This window comes from Vulpes lagopus, chromosome 4 (assembly GCF_018345385.1).
Source record: "Vulpes lagopus strain Blue_001 chromosome 4, ASM1834538v1, whole genome shotgun sequence".
Lineage (NCBI taxonomy): Eukaryota > Metazoa > Chordata > Mammalia > Carnivora > Canidae > Vulpes > Vulpes lagopus.
The window spans coordinates 123,806,775-123,833,790 of NC_054827.1; the positions used below are offsets into that span (position 1 = coordinate 123,806,775).

Sequence of the window (27,016 nt, forward strand, 5' to 3'; positions counted from 1 at the left end):
AGTCCCACATCTGGCTCCCTGTGAGGAGCCTGCTTCTCCTTCTGCCTATGTCTCTGCCTCTCTCTCATGAATAAATAAATAAAACCTTAAAAAAAAAATGAAATGCCAGTCTTTTCTAGAAGTGCTTCACGAACACATCCAGAAATAATGTTTAACCAGATAATCTGGTATTCCATGGCCTGGTCAAGTTAACACATAGAATGAACCATCACACTTTTTTCTGCTAAATGTTTGTTTTTTCAGCTGTAAAACAGTGTGGTTTGGGAGGTACTTGAAAATTTAGCTGAAGAGTTTAGATTTGACTTTGTAATAATAGGAACCATAGCATGTTCTTGAGCAGATCCCTTAAAATTTTATTGGTTCTCTCATTCAGTACATTTATGTTGAGTAGGGGCCAAGTGTTTAGCATACAGTGATACAGAAAAACAGACATAGGCCTTTCTTGTAGGATACTTACAACCAAGTAGGAAAGGTATATAGCAAGTGCAGAATCATATTAATTAATATATAGTTATAATGGATAAAATGCACTATACAACACAGTGTGATAAATGCACCAGAGAAATCAAGCATATTTCTGTAAAGCATAGCATAAAGAAATCTGATCTATGTTGGTGGAAGCAAAGATCAGGAAAGCCTTCTTTGAGAAAGTGAAGTTTTAGCTGTAATTTAAAGAACAAAAGAGATTTAACTAGAAAAATGGAATTTAGAGCACCAAGTTGGCATTTTAAAAGAGGAACAGCAGGTGCTAAGGTCCTGTGGTAGCTGAGGGCCAGGTTGTCTGGAGGAGATGTAAGATGCAATCTGAAGCTAAAGATACATGTTGGGGCCACTACATCTTTGACTGTGGTTGGACCATGTTGAGGAGTTTGGCTTTAAAAAAAATCATACTAAGAGCAATGGGAAGTGTACTCCTTTTGGTGGGGGTTTAAAAGTGGATATAATATACATTACTCAGGCTGCTGAGTGGAGAATGTTTTGGAAGGACTTAATAGCAGATGCAAGAAGACAAGTTAGAAAAGGGTATTATAGTTTTCCAAGGAAAAGATGACAGTGCATTGGGTCACCTGGAGAGGGGACAGGTGAGCATGGATGGGACAGTGCTTGGTGCGATGGATTGGCTGTGGATGGTGTGGAGTAGAAGAGGTCTCTAGGCTGGGATAGGAGTAGGAACTCTTCTCGGGTTTCATCTCTACCTAGTCTTATCAACAGTGTGTACTTATGTCCTCAAGCTCAAAATCAGTGTATAGTTTAATGTTTTCCACTCTACGTGCTTCCCAGAATCCACTTGAAATAGCTATACCAGCATCTTCTGTGTTTATCAGTTCTGCCAAACTCCTTTGTAGCCTTATCCACCTCCCCTGAGGATAAGCACAAGCTCCTTGCCCAACTTACTTTTGATTACCTTCTACTTTCACAGTACCTTCATTACTCACCAGTTGGTTTGACATTCTTTACATTTTTTTTTAAAGCAAAGATTGAGTTCATTCTCTTCTTCATTTTTGAGTCTCATTATTTCCCTGTTTCTTCCTGGTGATTAGTGGTCCTGTTTTCTTTCAAGTGCCTCTTATCTTTGAAAAGCTCTTGTGATTCTCTTAAACCCATTTGCCATTTTGTTGGCCTGTCTTCCTTTCCGCTATAAGCCTTAAGTATGGCATTACAGTTTTCTTTCATCCCCTTTCCTTCTTCAGGTACAACTATAGACACTTCACTACTCTAAGATTGCCAAGCAGTGTCTGACACAATATAGAAGCTCAATAAATATTGGTTAAATTTGTTCCTTTTATTGCATGCACAGACTTTGATGGAACCACTTAAAATGCTTCTTGTACATGCTCTCTTTTATATTTAAATATGTATGTGTGTGGCTATCTGAATCCAGGCTTTCCCTGGGGACACTAACAAAAATCATTCATTTCTCTGTGACTCGGTAACAGGGAGGTAGATATTTACCCATGCCTGCGAGAATGCCTCACAAGTGTTGGGTGAGCATCATAAATGTATGTCAGTTCGATCAATTCTTATCAATGCATTTGTTTTCCCAGTTAATTGCTAGATGACTTCTGATATCTTTGCATAATGATTATAGGGCTCAGTTTCTACATCTGTTAAGTGACAATAATCAAGGAATTAGAAAAATGTAGGGACATTTAGAGAGTATGTATTTATTTCACATGTGGAAATTTTGCTAGATTCCAAAGATGCAAAGATGACTCAGACTTGGAATAAGAAAGAAAAGAGGATGATTTGTTTAGTGAGCCCCTTGAAGATCCAGTTGAATATCAAAGGATTGTTTGCCCTGGATTTGAAGTATAGGTGACCTTTGAACCACATGGGGATTAGGGATGCCAACCCCAGTGCAATTGAAAACCCATGTATAAATTTTGACTCCCCCAAAACTTAACTGCTCACTGCCTACTGTTGACTGGAAGCCTTATTGATAACATAAACAGTTGATTAGTGTATCTTGTATGGTATACGTATTACACAGTGTGTGTTTTTTGTTTTGAAAGAGAGAGAGAGCAAGAAAGAGCGAGCACATATTTACAGGGAGGAGGGGAGAAGAGGGATAGAAAGAAAGGAAGAGAGAGACTCTCAAACAGTCTCCACACCCAGCACAGAGCTCGATGAGGGGCTCAATCTCACGACCCTAATCTCACGATCCTGACCTGCACCAAAATCAAGAGTTGGATGCTTAACTGACTAAGCCACCCAGTTGCCCCACACAGTATTCTTACAATGAAGTAAACTAGAGAAAAGAAAAAGTTATTAAGAAGATCATAAGGAACAGAAAATACATTTACAGTACTGTACTGTATTTATTGAAAATAATCCATGCGTGAGAGGCCCCGAGCAGTTCAAACCTGTGTTGTTCAAGGGTCGATTATAGTCCCTAAAGTGAGGTCATTTCTTCCCACAAACCCCGTCTGGTTGTCTCTCTCACCAGATGAATGTTAAAGCTAAAATGAGGTAACAGATTTGAAAGTGTTTTGAATAAATAAAATTACAAATCTATGCTGGGCAATTATCACTGAATCGGTAGTTGGAAGGCTTCTACAATGGATGGGGCATTTGGTTAGTGGAAGGAGATTTTTGAAGATCAATGGAAATAGTTATTTCTGGAAATAGCCTGTTGTTTGCTGATACCTGTTAGTTGGCATCAGTTTAATGCTTTCCCCTAATGTACCTAGAGATTTGTGATGGAATTATCTATGCAAATTGAATACTTTAAAAAAACTCGCTACAAACCTTTATGTTATATTTATAAACTTTACATTGTACTAAAGTCAGCAAATGTCACAGAATTAAAATCAGTAAATGCAAAAGTGAAGGTTTCCATAGCAACAGTAACTAACCCATATTGCATGTAAAATGGAGTGTACATTAGGATTTACATCTGATCGTCTATTAGTAGAGAAAAATACTATATAGAACAGGTGCAATATGGACACATTCGGGTGACCTTAGCAGCTCTTTATCCTTTACACTTCAGACTTTAGCTGCTCTAACTCTTTTGTATCTACCAAGTTTAGACTCCTTCAAGGAAAATGAGGTAGGAAAAATTAGAGGCGACGTTAGGGCAGAGGTGCGTACCCCTAGATTTAAATGCAGCAGAACATCATTCTTGCATAAATTATCAATCAACTCGGTAGTTGTTTCAGAGAAAGAAATAGACCCAGAATACTAAATGTTTAAGAAATTGTTGCACGTAGGGTACTTAAGAATTTCTGTCTCCATAGTCAGTTTATCCAAACTAAAACATGGCAATGCAAGATGATCTTGTGGTTTTGAGCTGGCTGTGGAAAAGTCCAACGGGAGGGTGGCAGAGGCTACAAAGATGTGGGCCAATGCCCCAGACCTCCATTTCTAGGCATCTGCATCTAGCCTCCCTCACTGAACCTCATTTTCCTCCTATAATGCATCCTTTGCCCACTACCAAAGGTTGTCAGTATCTCAAATCAGAATGGGAGGAGGAGGAGGATATGGGGTACTTTCTAGATTCTAAAGCCCTCTATATGGATGATGGCATTGCTAGTGCGTGCACTGCCTCATAAGCAAACAACCTCTCCCCACCCCCCCAAGTTAGACTAGCTGTGACTCTCTTCCCTGGGGAGGGCCCGTCCTTGGCTGTGGCTTACGTAACAGGATGTCTCTTTGCTCTGCAGGCCTTCCCGGCCCTTCTGGTTGAGAGATCTGAGTCATCGCCCAGAAACAGTTAGGCCTCCCTCTCTGTGAGTCTAGATTGGGAGATGGCTCTAGATAGATGCTATTTTATTGGACAATTTCCTTTTATAAAATTGGAAGAAATGTTGGTACTGACTAAACTTATGATTCATTCTAAAATACAGTTGATTTTTAAAAATAATTTTAAATAAAATCAATCACATAAACTTGAATCGTCTTTAAGTATTCTTTGGCTCCACTCTTGAGCTCTCTGTATCGTAGTTCTGAAGTAGGGCTCAGGATCTGCTTTTCATCAAGTAACCATGGTAATTTTTAAAAATTTATTTTTAAATCAATCAGTTAATTTCATATAGCTTAAGTGGTTAGGATGAGGTTATCTGGCTACAACCGAGATCAGAATTTTGTGGCCAGCCCGGAAGCCCTGTCCTAGACACAACCCCTCCTTGTATAGTATCAGTGAACTTTTTTTGGTATTAACTTTCTGATGTTTTTCCTACCAGTTTCAGCTGCTATTTTCAAATTGGCCTGCCTCACTTTCCAGTGAATACCTGTTGGCTATTTTGGTTCACTTATTTTCTGTTTGATAAGATGAGCCATAGCTTCCCTCTGCTCCTTCCTGCCCAGACTCTGGTAACATGCATGTCTTGGGGTTGTTGGTGATCTGTCTCACCTGCTTGTGTTTGGGGGCTCATGTCACTTTTTCCTATCACATAGACTTTTTATTTTATACTTACTGAAAAAGTTCTTTCAGCCTTTGACTTTTTTTTTTTTTAATCCAACATCCCTCCTGTGCATACATAAACAGGAATATAAATAGGTTCGATATTCCTAAGATTGTTCATAGTCAGGATCTAACTTTTCAGAATTGTTCTTTGACTCATAGCTGTCCATGATTTTCCATGTACCATAATCTCTATACATTAAACATGTTGGTGAGACAGCAGTCTTCAAAATAACACATTAAAAAAAAAAATGGGGCTGGATTCTGACCACACTTTGCATTATGTAGAGCTTGCCTACTTTTGAATTCAGCTTTCAGGAATGTAGCTAATCTTGTTGGATGCACAGTCTCCCTGACTCTTCCTTTGAAACATCGATTTTGAGTGGTTGAAGAGGTGTCCATTTTTGTCTTGCATTTTCTTCTAAGTCATTCACACCTATTCCGCAAATACTGATGCTTCTGTTTTCAATATCTGCACATGTGCAATGACAACAATGGCTTGACAGAAATGGTAAATTAAAGTCTACTTGGGAAACATGCGCTGAGAACTCAGAGCCCAGAGCCATTGATATTGGAAAATATGTGCATCCTTAGAATTAATGAAGTCATATACAGATATAAATAATTTTACTGCACTTATTATTTTATAACCTACTTCCCCACCTGAAAATATATCCTAAACATTTTTTTTCATTAAGTATGTTGTAAAATTGGACTTTAAGGTCTGAATACTTTCTACCCTATGTAGCACCATGGTATATATAATAAATATCTTTCTGTCTTCTTCCAATTTTGTTGTGTTTTCCATGGGTTCTTGATATTGCACAACCCTGTTTGGTTTGTGTGGGGAGTTGAAGGTATTTCAAATGATGCTATTCGTTGTTTGTAATAGTCAAAAAGCAGAAATAATCCATAGGTTTACTGACTGGTAAATGAATAAACAAAATGTGGTATATCCATTCAATGGAAGACTTTTAAGCCATCAAAAGGAATGAAGTCTAATACATGCTACAGCATGTACCTCAAAAATACGCTAAATAAAAGAAGTCTGTCACAAAAGACCACACACACACATATTGTGTGATTATGTGAGTGGACATGGAGTGGGAACAGAGTTCCTGAAGTGGGCACAAGGAAAATATGCTGAAATGGGTAGTGGTGAAGACTGTATCACTTGGTACATTTACTAAAAGTGAAAACACATGAATATTATAGTTTGAATATTATACCTCAAGAAAATCACTAAAAAAGCTATCTGCCACCACTTTTGTTTTTCCTAGAATATAAAGTTTAAGACCAAGCATATACTAAAAATATAAAATATTAAAATGTCATTTATTTAGAAAACTTTTTTAGAATTCAAGTGATTTAGTTTATTTTTTTCCAAGGTATAAGGTTAAAAGTGTAGAAAGCATAAGGACAGAATATGTTTTGTCAGAAAATCTTCAGGTGAACAGACAATATTTCCTATTGTGTGAGATTTCCAATTGTTAGAATGAATATAAAAAATTAAACTCAAGTCAGTTTTTTCATCACTTTCAATCATAAGTCCTTTTCTGAGCTTGTACAGAACAAGTTCATTCTCTCTTCTGTAAGATCACCCTCTACTCTCTCAATATTGGGGGCTAATTAGCTCATGGCTCTAGGTCCTCTCATTGCTGGGTTCACTATTCTTAGGGGGTCAGCTAGTCCAGTGCTGTAGAGACACTGTGTAGGTACACATGCCATCCTCCTTCATGACATTTTTGACATTTGGTCTCTTGTTTGACATTGGTACAAGTGGCATCTCTGTTGCCACTTGGGACAGTGGCATCTCTGTTGCCTGGTTGCTTTCCTAGCCATTGAATTATTAATGGGACTCTTAGGATGTCTTAGAAGCAGGAAAGCCACCCCACAGGGGATGTGGCCAGTCTTAGTTCAAATATGGTGGCTTCCCTGCTTTGTTTACAGATGTCATAAGAAGCTTACTTATAGATCTTATCACCTTTTACTGAACAATCTTGAAAGTATTATAACAATCTTGAAAGTATTACAACAATTTTTAAAAAAGATTTTATTTATTTATTCATGAGAGACACAGAAAGAGAGGCAGAGACATAGGCAGAGGGAGAAGCAGGCTCCCTGTGGGGAACCCCATGCGGGACTTGACCCCAGGACCTCAGGATCGTGATCTGAGCTGAAGGCAGACACTTAATCACTGAGCCACCCAGGTGCCCCAGTATTAAAAGAGTATTGAAAGTATTACAACAATCTTGTAATTGTCAGAGGCTAGTTATACAACACTGATCAGAAGCTGTAAAATATTTTTTTTCTTCCTCCCTTCTTATACTGATTTCTAGATTACTTGCAAATGTTCTTATTGAGTGTAACACAATGAGAGGGGTCTAGAGTCCTGCCAACATTGACTTATAACAAACGATCCAACAAATTTACCTAAGAATCTGAGAATGCCAGTTGTATTCATTCATTTTTCAAAAATATTTATTAAGTGCCTGATATGTACTGGGCTTCTATTCTCAACACAGGAGAAAAATAAGCAGTAATCCAAACAAGTTATTTTTATTTTTTTGCCAGTTTAAAAATTATAATTCAGTGGAGGAACCAGAAAACAGGTAAATAGTTATATATATGATATAGCATTAAGTAATGATAAATACTATGAAGGTAAATAAAGTGGAATAAGACGATAGAAAGCCATGATAAACCCCACTAATGTGGTCTGAGAGGACTTCTCTGAGCTAATGGCGGTTAAGCAGAGACCCAGATAAAATGCAAGGGATGACAGGTATGTGGGTAACTAGCAACTGTTTCTCCAAAAAACAAATAAATAAATAAACATATTATATATACATGGGTTTTAAAATGAATTTTACTGATAAAAAGATATATAGTTCATAGTTTACATATAATAAACAAAACATAATACTCTTTATGTTAAACTCTATATGGCCAGTTAATTCTCCCAAAAGGCTTTCGTTGATTTTTGCTGAACTCGTTTGTAATTATAGCCAAACCATAATTTTAACTGATAAGAGTAGTTCTGACATGAATGTTAGCTGATATTTTCTTTCACCTTAATGAATAAGAAAAAGTGAAACAACAGAGATGAATATCTGAATTTCACCCATTCATCAATGTCATTAGGTTACTGCTCTTCTGAAAAGACAAGAGTTTTCCAATACTGGGAGATGTCCTCAAATGCTGTGCTAGTCACATTGTAACAGCTATCAGCATGATACAATTTTATGCTTAATCTAAATTACTAGTATTTTTATCCATTACTTTTGTAAGTGTAGAAAAATAAGGAAAGCAAGCCCTGGTTTGTGGGATGTGCCAATTTCTGTAAATATGCCCACGATGGCCAGTTTTAAGCTACCAACACAAAGTCATGAATGTGGAGTTGTAGGCCCACCAAAAGGATACAATACACATAAATAACCTCAAGAGCACAGGTAAAAGTGGGATGCAGCAAAATAATTAGGAAGCACTGGGCATTTATTACCTTTGTCATAAAAAAAATTTTTTTTTAAAGATTTTATTTATTTGAGAGAGAGAGAGAAAGAGAAAGAGAAAGCACGAGCTAGGGGGAGGAGCAGAGGAAGAAGGAGAAGCAGGTTCCCCACTGAGCAGTGAATCCAGATGTGGGCTGGATGATCCCAGGACCCTGAGATCATGACCTGAGCCACAGGCAGATGCTTAACTGACTGAGCCACCCAGATGCCCCACCTTTGTTTTTAATATAGTAACATTTAACTGTAAATTAACAACTGTCTCACAAAATTCCTGAAAATTTGACAATAGGGGACCAGATCTGAGCTGGTTCCAGTACATTGCAGACTGAGATACATGGGTATTTGAGGAAAGAGCATTCCAGGCAGAGGAAGAGGTATGTGCAAAGGACCTCAGGCAGTAGCAGGCTTGCCAGGTTAAAGGAAAGCCAGGAGGTTGGGGCTATAGGCACAGGATGGATGTGAGGAGGGAGGTGGGCAGCAGAAATAATGGAGCCAGATCAGAAAGGACTTTGCACCTTGCGGAGGGCCCATTTGAAGGGAAGTGGGAGTGACCCACAGGGCCCCATACCCTCCAGGTAGGGACACCCTCTATTCCTACACACTACCCTCTACATAGATGCAGAGCTCTTAGTCAGCTATGTGACTTTGAGGGAGTCACTTACCTTCCTGGCCATCACTTTTCTTACTTGTAAAACGAGGAAGTGGACTAATATGGCATTTATGTTTCCTTTCAATTCTAACAATCTCTGAATCTAGACAAGGCTTCAAATCCTTTTCTTAAAATGAATGCATGGGTCCTGCTGCCTCTTCACTGTCTATGTGGAGACTCCCGGGCTTTCTCAGCACTTCTGCCATAGTAATATGGTTATGTTTTTTTCCCCAATCACTGTGAATCCCTGTCTCTTCTGCATCTCCTACTTGCCTCTGAATTCGGTGGCCTGTTTTTGCAGCTGTCTTGCAAAAAATACAGTGACTGGCTTTTTCCAGTGAAGCATTTGGGCTCGGTGGAGAGCAGCCTCATTCATTTTAAATGTTGCTGGCTAGCATGCAGCTTGGGCACCCACTCACATCAGCTCATGTCACTGTCACCCAGAATGACCAAATCCCCAGAGACTGAGATGCCTGGCTGAGGAAAGGGGAATGGACTCAAGGAACTCACTGAGCGCTGCTCTTGGATCTCCACATTGTTCTTCTAGACCACTCCCAAATTAGGAACTGGCAACAGCTGGCTATTCCTTAGATTGTTAGGATGAAGGATGATTGAAGGCATCCTGGGGAGAGTGACTATCTACATATGATCAACTCCAAACTCAAGAGATGAAGCACATGAACTGTATCTTTATGACCTAGGAACTTTCTGCTTCAAAAATAATCGTGATTTTTAGAAACACTCCTAGTGCAGAGGTTATGATTTCAGGCAGTTGTACCAGACTGTTGCATTTGCATCCCAGGCCAACCATTCCTTGGCTAAGTTATTGGGCTGTGAGTCAGTTTTCTCATTTTTAAATGAAGGTGGTAGTAACAGTAACTACCTTGGGAAGTTATTAGAATTAGATGAATTAATGCTGTTACATCATGTTTATAGGATGTGGTAGTTTCAGAAGCCCCACCATAACCTATGATTTCATTTTTTCTTTAGAACAACCTCTGTCTTAGTGAGTTTGGGCTGCTATAACAATAATAGCATAGACCGGAGGCTTAAACAACAAATACTTCTTTCTCACAGTTTTGAAGGCTGTGAAGTCCAAGATCAAGGCGCGGGCAGATCTGGTATCTTGTGAGACATACTTCTTGCCTTGCAGGCAGCTGCCTTCTTGCTGTGTCTTCATGCGGCTGAGAGAGCAGGCTCTAGTCTACTTTACTTCTTCCGAGGACATCAATCCCATCAGTGAGGCTCAACCTTCTTGACCTAATCACCTCCCAAAGGCCCCATCACCAAATACTATCACACTGGGGGGGGGTTAAGATTTCAACACATGGGATGCCTGGGTGGCTTAACAGGTGAGGTCCACCTTCGGCTCAGTGTGTGATCCTAGGGCCCAGGGATCGAGTCCTGCATCAGGCTCCCCAGGGGGAGGCTGCTTCTCCCTCTACTTTTGTCTCTGCCTCTTGCTGTGTGTCTCTCATGAATAAATAAATCAAATGTTTAAAAAAAAAAGATTTTAACACATGAATTTTAGTGGTGTGAGGGGGAACAGATATGAAGCCCAAAACAAGTCTCTGAAGAAGGTTGGCCAATATCTCTACCTCCTTTTCAGAGGGGTCGTCATAGCATGATCTACTTTTCCTGAACTTTAGGCATTTGCAAACTATTTGTTAGGAATTTTTGCAACATGTGTAATGGAATTCCACTTCTGTAGCTGGCTTGCCTGAGTTTAACTTCTAATTTTAATCATTTTACTATTTGAGTATCTTTCGGGGAGTTAATTAACTTTTGTAGGCCTCAGTTCCTCGCCTGATAAAAGGGGATGGTAATAACAGTAATGATTACCATGCCCACCTCATAGTGGCATGGAAATTAAATGAAGTGATCTTTATGAAGCACTGAGGCACTCGGCATGGTGCCTGACAAAGGGTAGGACCAGCCATCATCATTAGTAACATCATCAACATTATTCTCATTAATATCATCATCATTGTTGCCAACATCACCACCACCACCACCACCATCATCACTTTCCCAGGGGAGGAAACAGAACTTCAAAGAGGTTAAGCCACTGGGTTATAGAAGAGCACCAAGGTGAAGGGTCTCGGGCAGTGAGTGCCCCATATGAACGAGAAATGTTCCTACATTACACTCTGCGTATGCATGGTTAGGATTACTTTGGTTTTTATGCTTTGAAAGGATTTGTCCCTTCTCAAGAGACTCCTTTGTTTGACTAATGATGAAGCATGATGCAGTGGGGAAAACACTGGGGCCGGGAGTCCAAGTTCTGCTTTCTTATTCTGTCTCTCTTCATTGACTAACCTTGAGTGTGACCTTGGGCATTCACTTTCCTTTGAAGCTCAGCTTCTTCATCTGGCAAATGAGGGTGTGAGAGCAACAGCCTCTATAGTCTTTGAGAATGTTACAATAGTCTTTGGTTTATTTATTGGATTTAGTTGACTTATATACTTATGTACTTATTTATTAAATAGAATTCTTAAAATTAATACTGTTATAGAATAGAATTTCAAAAAATAAAGTATTATTACTTTTTATTCCATCACCTAAATTTCATACTTACCTATTTTATCTGCATTATTTCCAGTGTAGTTGCAAGTGAGTGTGCAGCTCTGTAACCCACATTTTTCATTAACCTTGTATCATGTGTACTTTCCATATTGAGGACTTTTTTTTGCATATTGATTGTTTTTATTTTTTTATTTTTTATTTATTTATTTTTTATATTGATTGTTTTTAAACAGCACTCTGAAAGAAAAAAAAACCAAAAACTCTGCACAATCACCTTCCTTTTCTCCAGCTCTTAGCACCCAGTTCTCTGTAGATATTGTTAGGCTAGAACAACAATTATTATACTTCTGCGTGGCAAGAAAGCTTTTGAAGGAAAATAAAATGGGACAAGGGGTTAGAGAGTGACTGGGGTGGGGACAACTGATTTCGAAATGGTGATGAAGGGAAGTCTTGCTGAGGGAACCCTGAAGCAGAGGCCACCTGTAGGAAGCGGAGACATGAACCATGTGAAGGTCTGGGGGAAGAATAGTCTAAGCAGAAAGAGAAGGGGATGAGTCTGGAATGTCTGTGAGGTAGTAAGACCACTGTGGTTGGAGTGGGAGTAGAAGATTCTATCCCTGAGCTCTCTGGGATGAATAACCTTTCTCTTCTCTTTTCTAAAGTCAAATTGGATCCTTCCCAGAGTGACCATAGACAGTCACAAGGCAGAGTACCAATCACATATTCTAACTCAGCTGCTCTGCTGATGTGAGGCTGACTTGGTTTAAAGAGAAAGGGAGGAGTTGGGAGATGCTTCCTCCTCCATCTCTAGGGTTGGCTTCACAGGTGAGGGCATATTAACCAGATGGAAAATGGTCCTGCTCTTCAAGGCTATGCAGTATCCTATTGCTGGGGCTGCCTTGTGAAAACTTCCTGGATTAGTCTCCAGCGGGGCTTTTGAGAGTCATGAGCCTCAAAACATCGGAAACATCAGACACACAGTTGAGAAGGCAGAGGCTTCTTGGTATAGGGTGGAGGGCAGCGGATTCTGAATACCTATTTGTGGAGCCCAAGGGGGTCTCAGAATGGCCCATGTGAAGTCTACGCATGGGCCCATCTGGCTATGGCTCCCTAGTTCTTGGCTTTCTGGCAGATTCTTTTGCATTCCTGGAGAAGGGCCTTTAATTCCCTGGGGATAATTACCTACATGTCTTTAGTCCTTGCTTTTTACTGAGGTCTAACACTTACTGAATTAGTTTGGCACCAGGACTGGTAGAGATCTGAGGTGTAACCTGGGCTGCATAAAGGAAGTTCAAGAGACTTATTCTATTTTAAGCCATTTGCATTCTCATATCTGAGGGTAGGATTGGATTTTGATGTGATGAATCAACTTGGGTTTTCCTCTGTTTACCAATTTTGCCCTTAAAACATTTACCTTGGATCTTTAGAATGAAGATCTAATAAAATTGGAGAAGAGAGAAGAGTAATGTGTATTTGTCAGGTTAGACTAACCATGCTAAGAAAAACTCCAGAATCTGTGGCTTAATAAAATAAAGTTGTTTCTCCCCCTCTTGCTCTTGTGACAGTCCAGTGGTGGCTTGGTGGGAGCAGGGATGGAACTCCACTCCACTCCCTCATTCAGGAACCTCTTCAGGCAGCAGCTATGCTGTCTCCTCTGCCTAGGACTTCCCTAGGGTCCTCTGCATCCAACCAGCCAACGACAGACAGTGTGAGGATGGTGCAGGACGTTTTTGAGGCAGGTCTAGAAGTGGTACAAACTGCTTCTCACCACACTGAACAGAACTTGGGTCAACTGCCCCAGCTCCATGCAAGGGGGATGGAAAAATGTGTTCTGTTCTGGGAACAGCTGTTGAGTAAGAGAGAACACAGTTATCAGCCCTGGTGTGGTGTTTCTCAAAGTGGTTTGCTGGTCACCTGCATCACATCTAATTGGTGTGGGAGGTGAGTGGTAAGAATCTACATTTCCTGGCCCAAACCAAGATCTAACGAAGCAGAAGAGTGGAGTGTGGGCCCAGGGACCAGCATTTTAAGAAGCTGCCCCAGCCTATGTTTTCAACACCCTCATGTTTAAAATTCACAAGCTAAGAAGATAGGGGGTGAACTTATATTGAAGTCAACATAATAAATGTTCCTCTTGTTCTGCTCTCTCTACCTTTGGCACCTTTTCAAAGAGGAATTAAATTAATAACTTGTTGATTTGTAACTCTTGCCCTTTAAACATGTAAGCTCTCAGCACGCTGGATGTCAGAATCATTAGTCAATACATCAATACTCTTAAGGAGTCTGTTCACTTAACTAATAAAGCAAAGCCAAGGTTGTTTTTTTCCTCTGTCCTTGGCCGGCCGGATCTGGTGCCCTCTGTGACTGGAAACGTGCAGGCTGCCCGGGAAGCGTTGGTGATGGATGGTTCCTTTGCTCAAGTGGCTGTGACCCTCGGTATCCTCTTCCTTTTCCTGGTGACCAATCTCTGCAGGGCTTGGCATCCTTATAAGCGTTACACAAAGAACTTCAAATTCGCTGGACTTCAGGGGTGGAGGGCTGTGGCATTGTTCCTGTTTCTCTTATCGTTTGGTTTAATAATTCCAATTTCCTTATATTCCCGTGGGAAACTGGAAACCTTTTGAAAAACTACTGATGGTTGCAAACAGTGTGGGTTGCAGATAGCACTGTTTAGAGAGAACTCAGCCAGGGCCAGAGCTGGAGGGCTCTTTGATTCCCACAAGATAGGACTGTTTCTATAGTTACACTGGTATCAAACTTGTATTCTTGTCTCCGAATATTTAGGGGAAAAAAATCCAAAAACCAAAAATGGAAAAAACGGAATATTACTCAGGATTCAAGAGAAAGAGACTTGAAGGCTTTTAGTTCTATTTCTGTATGCCAAACGCATGAAGATCTTGTAGCCAAGAAAGTGAGCCCGTTCTTGTAAAACAATTTTCATGGATTAGTGAGAATAGCAAGATAAAAGAACTTTTCACTGAAAATGTTATTATGTGGCAGCCACTTGATGTTCTTTATTTCTCACAAAAATCTTGAGAGGAAGGCATCAACAGTGCCCATCTTACAGATGAGGTAACTGAGGTCTGTAGTGGTTGGGTAGCTCTGATTGAGGTCAGGGGCTGGGACAACTGAAAATAAGTCATTTCCATTCGGTTCAATTCCAATAGCTCTTGAGAACCTGTGGAATGTTCACATCAGGTACCTGGGTTCAGGAGGATGAATCACACTGTTATCAGTCCGGGAGGACAGGAACAACATTGTGGGCAGAGGGAAGAGTATATGCAAAGGAAGAGTGGCAATGCATAGTGGTCTGGGGAATGTGTGGTGTGTGTGGTGGAGGTATCAGGGCTGGAGCTGAAATCAAGTCTAGAGGCCACACAAAGTTGTCTGCATGATTCTGTAGCCAATGAGGGAAAGGTGTGAGTTTTAAAGCAAGGGTTCAGCATGATACTACTAGGATTAGAAGGAGGGCTGGTATTGAGAAAGTTGGAAGGGAATCACCCGGGAAGGAGAGAGGAGGCCTGAGCCAGACCTCAGTTCAGGGGAGCTGGAAACTTATTATCCATCCTGTCCTTCTTTGAACATCTATAGCCTTGGCTTTCACTTGGGGTGATTTTGCCTCAGAACAGAACCCTTGTCAATATCTGGAGATAGTTTTGCCTATCAAAACCAGAGGGGAGAGCTACTGACATCTAATGGGCAGAAGTCACGGATGCTGCTAAATATCAGACAATGTACAAGACAGTCCTCTACAATCTACAATCCAGTCCAAAATATCAATGGTGCCATGGTTGAGAACCCTGAGCTACAGTGATTTGGGCAAAACTGGCTGGGTTAGGACTGAACATCACCATCTCCATGTTCTTTTTAAAAGATTTTTTTTTTTCACCTCTTTTGATTAACTTAATGAATCTGTTCTTGCGTTTCCTCATCTGTAAAATAGATATAAGAAGATACTAGAAAGACTCCAGTGGTGAGACAAAAATTGTTCTGAATCCTCCAATGATTATTTTTAATAAATATGTTCTTTATAGGTTTACAGTCAAGCATGGGGAGAAATTCTCCATACCTAAAGAAGTGGTGGGGGTGGTCCTTTTAGTTAATACGTCTGTTACTTTTAAGCTCCAGAATCCTTGTTTCAGGACTAATGCCCACCTTTTTGGCAAATTATTTTAGATTGATTTTTTTTTTTTTTTTTGTAGCCATAGTTATGCCTCTGAGGTATTCAGTTTTTTCCCTGGGCAGATATGGATCCCTGTGGCAAAGAACCACAGTGTTGCTGAGATCAGTATATTGCTAGATATGAAATAAATTCTCCAACTGTGACTTAGTCCACAAATGTGGACCACTGCCAACATTGCTTCAGCATTATAGAGTCTCTCATTGAATAGGCTGGTCATGAAACAAGTGCTATTTGAATGAGATCATCTTAGAATACTTTGTCAAGGAGCCACAGAGCATTGGATGGGAAAGACCACTAATTTTGTTCAGGCCACATGTACTTTTATAGATGAACAAATTGGGGGTCAGAGACATCGAGTGATTTGTCTGGGGTCACACAGCTGATGGATGGCAGCCTTTGGGGCCTATTTATAAGGGCATGGACTTTCAAAAGCAGACCAATTGCACCATGCTGGCATCCTATATTCATAGATGACTGGGCAGCATTTGTTTGTTTGAGCAAAGGTAGATCATTTAAATAGACACCTTTGGGTCTCCATGATATTCATTGAACTGAGAGGGTTGCACATCTGCTTATACAAGAGGACTACTTTGTTATCTTTGTGACGGGGGTCTCTCTGTATCTAAGCGATCAAGGCTTTGAAATGGTCTGGAAGTGCTTTTATAACACATTTTTTTAAAGTCCCATCAGTATTTAAATGGTACAGGAAAGTACAGGTAAAGGAAAGTGCCTGTGGGGCCAGCAGATAATATTACTTTCCAGGCTACCGAAACCCATCTATCTTTCTCAGTGTTTGTCTCAGCAGAAATCCATAGTTAGGAAGATCCATTTCAGCTAGGTTAAGGCATCAAACAGTGACGTTCTATGTGCATTCTCCCCGTGTGTGCAGTAAAACCAGGGCCATCTTGCCAGAGAGGGCTGGGGCTTTGAATTCTTTCTCTATGACTGAGTTACCTCCCTGACAGGTTTTATCCTCTGTCAAATGGGAATAATAATAGTACCTGTCTCAAAGTTGGAGAGGATTATTTTTTTTAATTCACATTAAGCATTTTGCATAACGCCTGACAAATTATAAGAGCTCACTATATATTAGCTATTATAGTTTTTATTATTGCTATCATTATTATTATGAAATGTGTCATTGAATAAGAGGGTTTTTTTTCTTTTTCTTTTTTTTAAAAGATTATATTTATTTATTCATGAGAGACACAGACAGAGAGGCAGAGACACAGGCAGAGGGAGAAGCAGGCTCCCTTCCAGGAGCCCGATGTGGGACTTGATCCCAGGACCCTGGGATCATGCCCTGAGCTGATGGCAGATGCTCAACCACTGAGCCACCCAGGTGCCCTGAATAAGAGGTTTTCAACAAATGCTACTTCTTTTTTTTTTTTTTTTTTAACAAATGCTACTTCTTTTTTTTTTTTTTTTTTAACAAATGCTACTTCTTGAGTAACTCCTCTGCTAGCAAGTGACTGTGTGGCCTGGGAAAAGGCACCCTCCACTTGGGGCCTCAGCTTCCAATTTTGAACGAAATGAAGATGGCCACTCCCACTTCTACATGGTCTCTGTTGGAGTCTCTGAGTCTTGTGAATCTGGTCACACCACAGTTAAAGAATCCAAAGTGACAGCGTCAGGGAAAAAAGTGATGTGAAACTCCTGTCAAAAAGGACGGTGGCTCACGATTGTTGATTCCATTGTGAAGGCTCGCCCCTATAAGCAAACAGAAATAATTAGGAGGGGAAAATAGGAATGAGGCATTGTGGCAGCTTCAGTATTGCCATATTGCTTATGGCTTTCAAAATGCAGTTTAACTGGGTCCTATTAACTGGCACCCAGATGAATCACGCAGGCATACTACCAGTCTTGACACCACGAATGGGATCCGTGTCTGCAGGACCATTACTCACCAAACTCAGGTGAACACAAGTTAAAGTGGGAAAATGCTTCAAGGAAAGTCATTCCTCTCATCTCTAGGGTAGAGGTCTGCGGGAAGGCTTCTGTAGACCAGAGTACCCACAGCTGTGACTGACTGAGAGTGCAACCTAACCCCTTTTCCTGACTCACTTTTGTCATCTGTAAAATGGGAAACAGAATTAACAGTCATGGAGGAGGTAGTACTTTAGTGAGATGATGCACAGTATTGTGCTGGGCTCACTGTCATCTCAAGAAATGCTATTCCAGGGGCGCCTGGGTGGCTCAGTGGTTGAGTGTCTGCCTTTGGCTCAGGGTGTGACCCCGGGGTCCTGGGATCGAGTCCTGCATTGTGCTCCCCCTGCATGGAGCCTGCATCTCCCTCTGCCTGTGTCTCTGCCTCTCTCTCTGTGCCTCTCATGAATAAAAAAAAAAAAAAAAATCTTAAAAAAGAGAGAAATGTTATTCCATTATTATTATTATTAATTTAAATGTAGTGGTTGAGCCAAGTTTCTCGGAGGCTTCTTTTGGTTTAAAAACGTGTGATTTCGAGTGTGCAGCGTGGGCTGACCACGTGGCCACGAGCACAGTCTTCTAATAAATTTTTAAAACATGCCCCCAAAGAGCGTGGGCAACAAACAGTACAGAAAGCACTCGATATTGACGCAGTTTGTAGAGTTCAATAAATATTGTATTGGGTCCAGGGTGGAAAAAGGATGTTGCCAAAATAATTGTGATGTGATCGTCTAAAAAAAAAAATAAATAAATAAAGGCAACAATAGGCCAGGGTGCGGGCCAGCAGGAAGCGCCAACAATACCCCCACCTTTTTCCTGTACCTTACCCGGAGTTCCTTCCAGGGGACACAGATAACCGGCCGGTGATAACGTCGGACCCCGTTCGGTGCCAGCTGAAAATAGAAGAATTGGTGTCAGCTCGTTATCTGATCAGAAACTGGTCTTAGCAAACACCCCTCCCGAACCCTGTCTAAGAAAGTCCCCGGTGGGGGCAGAGGCCCCCTCTGCACCTGCCCGGGCCCCCCCTGCGCGCGCTGACCAGGCTGCTCACCCGGAAGTCAACGGGGCGCACTTCCGGCTCCGGGGCCGGGGTCACATCCGGTCTAGAGCCCCGCCCGGAGCGCGAGCGCAAACGGCGGGTCCCTGCCTTGTGGGAGAGCTCCGTGCTTCCAGCGCGCTCGCCCCTTTGTTTTTGACTCTGGAGGCGGCTCCTGCTGTGACTCTTCCCCCCCTCGGAGCCTCAGTGACCTCCTCTGTAAAGTGGGAGATGGTGTTCCGGACACTGCCATTGGGGTCGTGGTAGAGATCTGGGGGAGATCAGGCCGGGAAAGGCCTGTATCTTAGCAGCCTGCCTGGCCTTGCTTGCTAAACTTTAACGATGAAAACATAATCTTTTTAAAGATTTCATTTATTCATGAGAGATACCGAGAGACAGAGAGAGAGAGAGAGAGAGGCAGGCAGAGACACAGGCAGAGGGAGAAGCAGGCTCCATGCAGGGAGCTCGTCGCAGGACTCGATCCCAGGACTCCGGGATGACAACCTGAGCCAAAGGCAGACACTCAACCACTGAGCCACCCAGGCGCCCGGAAATAATAATTATTAACAAGAATCTGGTGAGGGGTAGTATTACGTCCATTTTTAGATGCGAGGAGCCTGAGGCTCAAACCATCAGCATTTTATGGAGCACCTGTGCCCCGGGCACCATCGCGGGTTGGGCCGAGGGGAGAGATGGTAAGCAAATGCACATATAAATACACGATACACTGCATTCTGGAAAGTGGTATGAAGATCTGTATCCCCGAGGAAGGGAAGAGAGACTAAAGGAGCGGGATGGCGTTGGTCGGCTCGTTTAGGCAGGGTAACCAGGGATAGCCTCCCTGGTGAGGGGACCTTTTTGCAAAGACCTTCCTGAGTCTTGCCAGTATCTCAGGGAAGAACACCTGGGCAGAGGGAACAGGGGGTGCAAAGGCTCTGTAGGAAGAGGGTCTCAGCCCTTCACAGGGAGGGACAGGGCAGGCACCCATGGCCTGGGTGCCCAGAGCAAGGCGAGCCAGGACAGCGCAAGGAAAGAGGTCAGGTCGAATGAAGTCCAGCTCTGGAGGCCATGGTGAAGACTGATGGTTTTACCCAAAGGAAAACCATTTAGAGGCTTTCGGGGCTAATTTTTTTTTTTTGTCTGAATTGAACTTTGTATCAAGCTCATCCTGGATCCTGTGGAGGGAACAGTTTTGCAAGAAGGCAGTATGGGGTGGGGGTGGGGGGATCAATCTCCATTGATCTGGAGATTTTTTCCAGTTTCAGACAAGCTAAGATGGTGACTTGGGCAGAGGTGGAGGAGTGGAGGCGGTACAGATGGTGACAGGCTAATGCATAAAAAAGGAGCATAAGATCCATTTATGCTCAATCCTTAAAGAATTGCTGGTTTGCCAGGGGATAGAAGACTATCGAGGCAATATTAAACTCCATACACTCCAGATCTAATGTTCTCTGGGGATTAAGAAGAGGGATCATTATGGGCTGGTGTGGCCAACCAAAGCTTTAAGGAGACTGTGACACTTTGAATGTAACTCAGCAAATTTTAATAGGAAAAGAAATGAAGGCAGGAAACCGCTTAAAGAGATCTGTATGATGAAATACACCGACCAGAACAATGTGTAAAGTCTCTAAATATTTAAGTCATTCCTAGATATTTGCCATACAAAGTAATGCTTCATCCAACATCTGTGTATTAGCTATGTGGCTTTAGACAAGTTACTTTACAATTCTGGGCCTCTGTTTCTTTCTTCGTCTATAAAATGGAGAAACTGTCAGGATTTACCTCATAGGGCTCTTATGAGAATTAAATGAGTTAATATTTGTAAAGTGATGAGAACATTGCCCAGCACATATTAGATAGTGTATATAGTATATACATATATATACACACACACACCTATAGGTATGAGCATTTCTTTAGGGTAGATACTTAAAGGCAGAACAATTGAATGTAGAGTATACATATTTTATAGTTTTTTTTTTTAAGATTTTATTTATTTATTCATGAGAGACACAGAGAGAGAGGCAGAAACACAGGCAGAGGGAGAAGCAGGCTCCATGCAGGGAGCCCGATGGGGGACTCGATTCTGGGACCCCAGGATTATGACCTGGGCAAAAGGCAGGTGCTCAACTGCTGAGCCACCCAGGGGTCCCAATTTTATAGTTTTTATTTAAATTTAAGTTACTTAACATACAGTGTAACATGAGTTTCATGTGTACAATTTAGTGATTCAGCACTTACATACAGTACCCAGTGCTCATCACAAGTGCACTCCTTAACACCCATCACATGTTTCTTATTTTTGTTGTTTATTACAAATGTTATCTTACATAAATAAGGCTTTAAATATAAACAAGGCTTTCCCCCCTTCTTTTAGTCTTCATAGCAAAAGTTTGCCAACCCCTATAATAGATACAGTCTAATTATCCTTCAAAGTGACTGTACCAATTTATAATCCCTTAAGCAATCAGAGTATGTACACTTACCAACACTTGATATTATTAATTTTGAAAATTTTAGCCAAGCTGATGGATTAAACCTAATATCTAAATTTAACTTACATTTCCTTGGCCAGAGGTTCTCAAAGATTTTGTCTCAGGACCGCCTGTCACTCTTAAAAATTTTGAGAACCCCTAAGAGCTTTTGCTTCTGTGGGTAATAGCTATCAAGAGTCACCATATTAGAAATTAAAGCTGAGAGATTAAAAACAAAGTTCCTACTCATTTAAAAATGGCAATATTAAACCTATTACATGTTAACATAAATGACATTTTTTAAATTAAAAAAATTATATTTTCTCAAACAAATTAGAAGCTAAGTGAGAAGACTGGCATTGTTTTGTACGTTTGCAAATCTAATGTTTACTTTACAGGAGAGAGATGGAGGCTCATATCAGTTCCTGCATGCAATCTGCTGATATGTTGTTTTGGTTGAAGAAAGTCTGTAAAAAATTGGCCTTGCATAGTCCCGGGGTTGGAAAAGGGAGGAATATTCTAAATGGCTTTTGAAATAATTTTTTGTTCCTCTACCAAAACTGTACAAGTATTAGTTTCTTGAAGATGAGCTTCAGTGTGGGCTATGAAACCATATTATTGAACTTTTCATGCTTCGTAATATTAAAATTCATTAGTCTATCTTGCACTTAGAATGGATCTTTCACCCATTCATGAATTTGTAATACCATGTGTAGGTTATTTGGAAAATATTTGTTCATTGAATTTGCCAGTCTTCCAAATCTGACATTTTTCATTATGCAAGAGCAAAAAAAAAAAAAATTGCATTTGTTAATATCAGCACCAGTCTCATCAGAAAAGTCTTTAAGTATTGGGAAGCTGTCAAGCTCAAAGTGGCAGATATAGGTCTACCATAATTTAATTTTTGCTTGAAAGCTCAAAATTTATTGTTGGCAACAAATACCACCAGTTGTTTTTCTTGAAGTGATCAGCTAACTTTGTTCATTTTTGCGAAAATGTCTGCCAAATATACATCTGAATAACTGTAGTTTGTCAGTTGTTCTTTCAACTAAAATGGTTGAAATGAAATAAGCCACTGGTTAAACTTACAACAATCCCACAAATGCCTTCCCTAGAGGTAGCATTCATGCTCTTCTCATTTTGTCGCACAGAATAATAAAAAGGAAAATACTCAATGGTAGAGATATAACGCAACTTATAATTTTTACAGCTTCATCTTTTTAACTCCAAGTGCCTGGTGGTGAAGAATACGATTACTCCTGTATGATTGGTACCAGTGCCATGATATGTGCTAAGGCTCCCTAGGTTTTTTCCACCACTATTATGCACTGTCAGTACACATGTCAACATAGAGAAAAGAGCAAATAACATCAAGTTATGATAAAAATAGCTTTGATCTAATCTTTTTCCTGAAACGATTTTGAGGGCCACTTGAAGACTACTGCCCTAGATAATACTGAGGTTGAGTATGTTTTTGTCTGTACTTTCTTCTGCAACCTGGCTATCCATATTTTTTGCCAGTTTTTTTCATTTGGTTATTTGTCTTTTTCTTACTGATTTTCAGAAGTGAGGTATACATTGAGAGTAGAGCTCTTTTTTTAAAAAAAATATTTTGATTTATTTATTCATGGGACACAGAGAGAGAGAGGCAGAGGGAGAAGCAGGCTCCTCCCAGGGAACCCGATGTGGGACTTGATCCCCGGACTGGGATCACGCCCTGAGCTGAAATCAGACGCTCCACCACCAGCCACCCAGGCATCCTGAGAGTAGAGCTCTTTGATACATGTAATGCAAATATTTCTTTCCCAATAGGGCCAAAAGCCTAAATAATTATGTGCATCACATATATGTATATATATTTTATATACATAATAGTTCTGTGAGTGTATATGTAATATGTGCATTTAAATGCACAGGAAAATAATGTCTGGAAGGATAAACACCCAAATTATAATACACAATGATAATTCTTTTCTTTCTTTTTTTAAGTAGGCTCCATGCCTAGCATGGAGCCCAAGATAGGGCTTGAACTCACAACTCTGAGATCAAGACCCCAGTTGGAAGTGTCAGATACTTAACAGACTGAGCCACCCAGGCATTCTAATAATAGTTATTTTACAAGAAGGGAGAGGACCCACAACAGAGTTATATTGATTGTGACTTTGATTTATATGTTATTTTAATATTTCTTTTTTTAAAAAAAGATTTTATTTATTTATGAGAGAGAGAGAGCGAGAGAGGCAGAGACACAGGCATAGGGAGAAGCAGGCTCCATGCAGGGAGCCTGATGTGGGACTTGATCCTGGGACTCCGGGACCACACCCTGGGCTGACGGCAGGCATTAAACCACTGAACCACCCAGGGATCCCCTATTTTAATACTTCTATAAGGAGGCTATATTTGTGAATTTATTGACTAAAATTCATAACTTTTAAAATTATAGAAAGATGGCTTTTTTTTTTTTTGAAACATGGCTTCTTAATCTTTCTGGCATAATACCACATAAGGAATAGGTTTGCCCTATGCCATAGGAAGAATAAGAGTGCATGCATACTTGAAAAAATAGAAGTGGTTTTTGGAAATTCAAGGGTTTTTTATCACTTGTTTCCTACTGAGAAGTGATGCCTACCCATCCTGTTATGGAGATGTGAGCCACAGTTTTCACTAAACTTAGTGACCTTTCCTTTCTCCCTTTTCCAAATTTTGACCAACTAATATAAATAAGCCTAATTCAATATTTATATGAAATCCCTGGTACAGTAACCACTGTTATTTAAAATATTTGGATCAGTTTGTTGGATTTAAATATTAGTGACTGACTTTTACACTTTTGTAACCACCTAACTTTATGTTTAACATAGGAAAATAAAGTTTTCAGCCCCAAAGGAACCATTTAGAGATTTAAAACAAATGTTACTCTTGTATTGAGTTCGTATAAGAAATGAGGTCATAAAACCCTAAAAATAACTCATGTCGAATTAGGAAAAGCTGGAGCAAGTTAATTTCCTAGGTATGATCTTTTGAAGCTATACATACTTCTTATCTTCCCATGGTTCATACCTTACAGAACATGTGATTGGTAATGATCCTCGATATTCATGTAACATCTTTTGTCCAGACGATTCTTTAAGTGCTTTATGGGTGGATTTCTCTGCATGTGTCAGTACCTAGCTCAGCGCTAGGAGCATGTGTATAAAAATTTACCACTTCATTGTGCAACAGATGGGTGTGAGGAGGGGAGGAAAGATCCATCCTGTTTATCCCCTCATGCCCCGGGAGCTGCATGACTTACCCAGCAGAAGGAACATTTCCTTCCTCCCCAGTCATGGGTAGAACACAGGATACCTTTGTAATTTTAGTTTAAATGTCTTGATGCTCTTGGTAGGGGTGGAGCAGGGAAACTAAAACGTACCTAGGGTCTGCCCTATGCCTGGCACTCTGATAGGTCCTTCACATGTTTCAGGCAGTCACATCTTCATTAAAACGTCATGAGGTGAAGTTGTTACTGCCTCTCATTTCCAGCTGAGGAAATGAGTCTAGCCTGAAATCACAAAGCTTGAGTGTGACAGAATCAGGATTGCTCTGTCTTTGGCCTTCGAAAGCAAGCACGGTCATCATGATCTCTTTCCTGTCCGAGATGGTTAATATCAGAGCAAGTGGAGGAACGTTTCTCAATTTTTTTTTTCCTCTAGCATACGGTGGTGCTCCTGACCACCTGACCTGTTTCTTGTCCTGTTGACATGGTGGCCATTGTCCTCAGCCATGTTTTGGTTGCTATACTCTTCTTCATTTAGTGGCTCATGCCTTTCAGGTTATTGTCAAACTCTCCCTTGAGCTTGCATCCCATTGTGGCCAGTGCTTTATTTCTCTCCTAAGCCATGTTTTGAAAGGATGGTCCATGCTCTTCTCCACCTTTTTTCCCATTTGTTCCCTGTGAAGGCAAGGCAGCTTGACTTCCCCTCCCCTCCCTTTGGTGAGTCTCTCAGAAGCATCACTCACCTACATGTTGGCAAATTGAATGATGTATTTTGTGTTTACTTACTGAGCCTTTCTGTTGTAATTGCACAGTCTCTGGTGAGGAACTCAAGACTGTTGTTTTTCATGGTACTGTTGTTCCAGTTTTTTCTTCTATTTCCTTGACTATTTACTGTTCAACCTTTCTTTTCTGCTATGTGTGGTATACTGGGTCTGGTTCCTAAATGCTTGAGAAGACCTATTGTTAATGTTTCTGAAACTCTGTGAGCTTGTTGATGTCATGTTGATAGCTTGAAATTGGCTACGGTGGAGTATTGACACATAGAAATGAGCAAATATTAAAAATCAGCTCCCCTTTAACTCCCAAGAGCATTACTATTCACCAGCATCCCACAGCTTCAACCCCCCACCCCATAAAGGAGGGTATTTACTATTCTTTTATTTTTTTAAAGATTTTATTATTTATTTGAGAGAGAGGGAGAGAGAGAGAGCAGGAGCACAAACAGGGGGAGAGGTAGAAGGAGAGAGGAAGGGAGAAGCAGACTCTCTTCTGAGCAGGGAGCCTGACAGGGAGCTCAATCCCAGGACACTGGGATCCCAACCTGAGCAGAAGGCAGACACCCAGCCAACTCAGCCAGCCAGGGGCTCCCATATTTCCTATTCTTAACAAGTTCCCCCTTCTTGATACATTCTTTGTGGGTAATATCTTTCCCTCTCTAACACACACACACACACACACACACACACACACACACACACTTGTGGTTCTGACTGTCACCTGACCCAACATCCATCAGGTCTTCAGGTAGAAACCCAAGTATCTACCTGAAGACCTGAACTCATTCCAGAGTTTCAGACCTGTATATCCAACCACTTCCTGAAAATGCTCATTTTGATGTTGAACAGACATCATAAGTTCACCAAGTCCCAAATGGAACTCACCATCTTGTTCTTTTCCTATGTCCCTTACATAGCTCCACTGTCTACCTTCCTTCCATTCCAGAAATTTGGTATGATGTCTCTCTCCTGAGTCATGCTGAGCCTAGGAAGACATTATTAAAAGGGACTATCGTTCTAGGAACTAGTTCTTGGGTTGGTAATGTGAAGGAAACGGTGATATTGAATGATGGTTTTGTTTCCCTTTCTTTTTGAATCTTAGAGTGTTCAAATTTCTGCAGTGTGGGAAATCTGACATCCTCAAGTCCCACAATATTTCTGCAGTGAAAACAGCATCCTCCTCTGTGCTCAGGAAAGGGAGGAAATAAGCTTATTTAAATTAAGCATCTACTAGATGCCAAGATTTTAGAAGTTTTTCCATACATAAGTTTACTTAATTTCTGAATATTTCTATGACATAGATGTTACCATAATACTTCTGCATGCAGGAGAAATTGAGCTTCAGCTAAAATAAATAGCTTGGCCATGAAACACTGCTAGTAGATGGTAGAGCTGTGAGTTGGAGAGACCTGTTGGACACCAAAGCTTGTGACCCTTTCCTTACCTGGGTGTTTCAATGCGCAGGAAACTGCCCTCTGGCAGCTTCAATAACAGACTCACAGAAAGGGCCTCTTACCATCACCCTATGCAGGAGCTCTAAAGGCCCATGTTCTTTCTAGTGTTGCCTTCATGTTCTCCTACATCCAAACCTTAATACCTCCAAAGGACCTATGTAGCATAGTACTGGTTGAAATATCTGGATGAATGGATGCAAAGTTCATTAATATTTTTTGGAGTTTTTGGGCTGAATGAGCTTTACTTTCTTGTGAACATTGATAAAGGCATGGTTTTTGCACTTTTGAAAAAGTCGGTCATCAGTATGGAAGTGCTTC

The 27,016-nt window shown here is 40.8% G+C and overlaps 1 protein-coding gene and 1 long non-coding RNA gene across 11 annotated transcripts in view; one reads left to right on the plus strand and one right to left on the minus strand.

The window, feature by feature from the left end:
* The window catches only part of LDB2 (LIM domain binding 2), a 373,756-nt gene that overhangs the window by 18,868 nt on the left and 327,872 nt on the right, over positions 1-27,016 (plus strand). The window lies entirely within an intron of this gene.
* LOC121489822 lies at positions 17,209-19,783 on the minus strand. The gene is made up of 2 exons (XR_005987433.1): positions 18,530-19,783; positions 17,209-17,486 (listed from the first exon to the last, which is right to left on the minus strand). It is a non-coding gene; the product is annotated as an uncharacterized LOC121489822 (long non-coding RNA).